The 3,551-nt window shown below is 41.6% G+C and overlaps 1 pseudogene; it reads left to right on the top strand.

Moving 5' to 3' along the window:
• Nucleotides 1-915: 915 nt before the first annotated feature.
• On the top strand, nucleotides 916-1,748 carry LOC105551544 (annotated as a pseudogene).
• Nucleotides 1,749-3,551: the final 1,803 nt, after the last annotated feature.

Genomic DNA, 3,551 nt, shown 5'->3' with positions numbered 1-3,551 from the left:
CTTTGCTATTGTGAACAGTACTGCAATAAACATATGCGTGCATGTGTCTTTATAGTAGAATGATTTATAATCCTTTGGGTATATACCCAGTAATGGGATTGCTGGGTCAAATGGTATTTCTGGTTCTAGATCCTAGAAGAATCACCACACTGTCTTCCACAATAATTGAACTAATTTACACTCCCACCAACAGTGTAAAAGCGTTCTTGTTTCTCCACATCCTCTCCAGCATCTGTTGTTTCCTGACTTTTTAACGAGTGCCATTCTAACTGACGTGAGGTGATATCTCATTGTGGTTTTGATTTGAATTTATCTAATGACCAGTGATGAGAGCTTTTTTTCATATGTTCATTGGCTGCATAAATGTCTTCTTTTGAGAAGTGTCTGTTATTATCCTTTGTCCACTTTTTGATGAGGTTTTTTTGGCTTTTTCTTCTAAATTTGTTTAAGTTTCTTGTAGATTCTGGATATTAGCCCTTTGTCAGATGGATAGATGCAAAAATTTTCTCCCATTCTGTAAGTTACCTGTTCACTCTGATGAGAGTTTCTTTTGCTGTGCAGAAGCTCTTTAATTAGATCCCATTTGTCAATTCTGGCTTTTGCTGCCATTGCTTTTGGTGTTTTAGTCCATGAAGTCTCTGCACATAGCTATGTCCTGAATGGTATTCCCCAGGTTTTCTTCTAGGGTTTTTTTTTAAGGTTTTAAGTCTTACATTTAACCCTTTCGTCCATCTTGAGTTAATTTTTGTATAAGGTGTAAGGAAGGAGTCCAGTTTCAGTTTTCTGCGTAGGGCTAGCCAGTTTTCCCAGCACCATTTATTAAATAGGGAATCCTTTCCCCATTGCTTGTTTTTGTCAGGGTTGTCAGACATCCTAAACTTTTAAATTTAAGAATTTGCATTTTTTTTCATCTTGCGAGGCTCCATTTCCTCTACAAGTATGGAGAAGGCAAAAGGCAAGGACACTTCCACAAAGAAGTTGAGGGAAGAGGATCAGCAGGCTTCTAATCAACCAAACATGATTGCTTTGCCAGGAACATCAGCAAAGGGAACAAAAGAAAAAATGTGTCAAAGGCGATAAAGTGCTCTGTCCTGAGAAGAAGGCAGAGTACACTGACAACCCTGGACCTCAGAAGAAGATACCAATTCCTCCATTACCCTCTAAACTGCCACCTGTTAATCTGATTAACCGGGACATCCTGCGGGCCTGATGCCAACACTTGAAGCTGAGTTCCAAAGGTCAGAAGTCGGATGCATATAAGCGCCTGTGTGCCTTTGCCTACCCGAATCAAAAGGATTTTCCTAGCACAGCAAAAGAGGCCAAAATCCAGAAATCATTGCAAAAAAAAATTAAAGGTGGGAAAAAGGGGAAACGTCGCTGCAAAGTTCTGAGACACATCCTCCTGAAGTGGCCCTTCCCCCTGCGGAGGGGCCGCCTGCCCTGGAAGATTCCACTGCCCTCCTTGATGGAGTTAATACAGTTGTGGTGACAACTTCTGCCCCAGAGGATTTGCTGGCCTCCTGGGTGAGAATTTCAGCCGGGGCGAAGATGCCAGAGGCAGTGGAATCTCCACAAGAGGCCTGTGGTGTCCGGTGGCGTGTGGTCCATGGGAAAAGTCTCCACAAGAGGCCTGTGGTGTCCGGTGGCGTGTGGTCCATGGGAAAAGTCTCCCTGGAGTCACAGATGGTTGGGTTCACCTGCAGTTTCATGCTGGTCAAGCCTGGGTTCCAGAAAAGCAAGAAGGATAAAGTAGAAATCATTTAAATGGCTAACAGTATAAGGAGGGTTAAATCAAGCATCCAGGTGTGGAAATAGCTGATTTACATATATAGTTTATGCCATGTGAAACGTTTATGATTTAATATTGGATGAAAAAACAGATACAACATTTTATGTACAGTATAATCTAAAATATCTACGTTTAGTTAAAAATGCAGGAATATAATTATCAAAATTTGAGTGATAAAATTGTAAATAATTTTTCTTTCTTTTATAACTCATTTTGTATTTACTAAAGATCCTCCAAAGAGATTATACACTTTTTTAATTAGAAAAAAAGTTCTTTGTTAAGGAGATCATAAATGATATAATATTTTAAATAATTTAAAAGTTGAGATTGTGAGGATTTCCAGGGCCTCCTGCCCCCAGCCCAGCTTGCATCATTGTTTACATGGAAATGTTGGGACTGAGGTGGCCTCATGCCTCTCAATTCCCAACCAGCTTTCTCTCCCTCTGGTTCTTAGCCAGCCTGTTAAACAGAAAATAATCAGTGAGACAAACAAACTACACCCTAGTGTTCTAACAAGTTACACATAATTCTTTGCTTGCCAATTGTCTCCCTCAGAACTTTCTTTTCCTCATAGAGTCAATATAATCATCTATTTTAAATTCAGCTTTTGCCATTTTACAATCTGAGATGCAGGACTTTGCATAGGGCATGGATGGGTTTCCACAATCTGCACGAGGATGGGAGGAGAACAGGGCAGATCCAGCCCCGCTCACTGAGTTCTGGCTGGAGTTACTTGGCTGGACCTCACTCCAGAGAGAGGAGACCTTCCTCTGGTCCAGCTACCAAGACAGCCCCTAGTTGGAAAATCTTTTCTTCTAAGGTGAGATGCAGCCCCCACTGGAGAGGAAAACACCAGAGAGTTTTAAAAAGGAAAAACCAAGGGAAGTTGAGGAGCTTCTTGATAGGGGACACAGCAGAGTCCGCCCAGCTGGGGTGAATCTCTGCAGTTCCCCAACAGGACGGCAGGCGGGAGGAGCAGCATGAGCCATCTGCAGTGACATTGTCTCCTCCAGCAGCAGCCTCCATCCAGAAATCCATCTCAGGGTCTGTCCTCACAGGAACCTGATGCCAGAGCTGTGCGCTGAAAGTATTTGGACACAGGTATTTTGTGGAACTGGGCATTTTTCAGGTCTTGCTGGAGGTCATGGTGTGTGAACTTGATGGAGCTCTTTCTCATGGGCTTTTTTTCTAAGTGTGGGAGAGCATGGCCTCCATGACTGCTGGCTTCCAGCACAAGGCTTGTAAACCCAAGCCAGGGTGTGTAATTCACTGTAGCCCTTGACAGAATAGCAGGGGATAAAAGGTCGTTTTTTAAACTTCTGTTTATTACCCTCAGCCAATTAACTTCTATCTACAGTAGAAGATATTTTGCCAATTGTTTTTTTTTTAAATGGAAAAATATCTTGCTCTTTAAAAAGTCTTTTAGAAGCACAGACTTCTCAATTTCATTACATTAAAATCACTAAAAGATAGAAAAAAGTGAAATTCACATGTGAAAGAAATTTTCTTTTGGCAAAATACTCTGTTTTGGCTTGAAATGTTTGGGAATTTTCCATGCATGTGTCCAGATGCATATGGAGTTTATTCATTCAATTAAGTTACAACATTAGATAACATGGTACATTCAAAAAGTAGTGAGGACACATTTTGTTTCTGTCTCTTTAACTGAGAAAACTGGCTGATGCCTCCTGTGTGCGAGCACTGTGTAGCTGATGCAGATATGGAAACCGAGGTTTTCTTACTTCCTGCCGCTGGCCTGGGC

The sequence above is a fragment of the Mandrillus leucophaeus genome, unplaced genomic scaffold, assembly GCF_000951045.1.
Source record: "Mandrillus leucophaeus isolate KB7577 unplaced genomic scaffold, Mleu.le_1.0 Scaffold526, whole genome shotgun sequence".
Lineage (NCBI taxonomy): Eukaryota > Metazoa > Chordata > Mammalia > Primates > Cercopithecidae > Mandrillus > Mandrillus leucophaeus.
The sequence above is the reverse complement of the archived record's forward strand: the minus strand, read 5'-3'. Positions and strand labels throughout refer to the sequence as shown.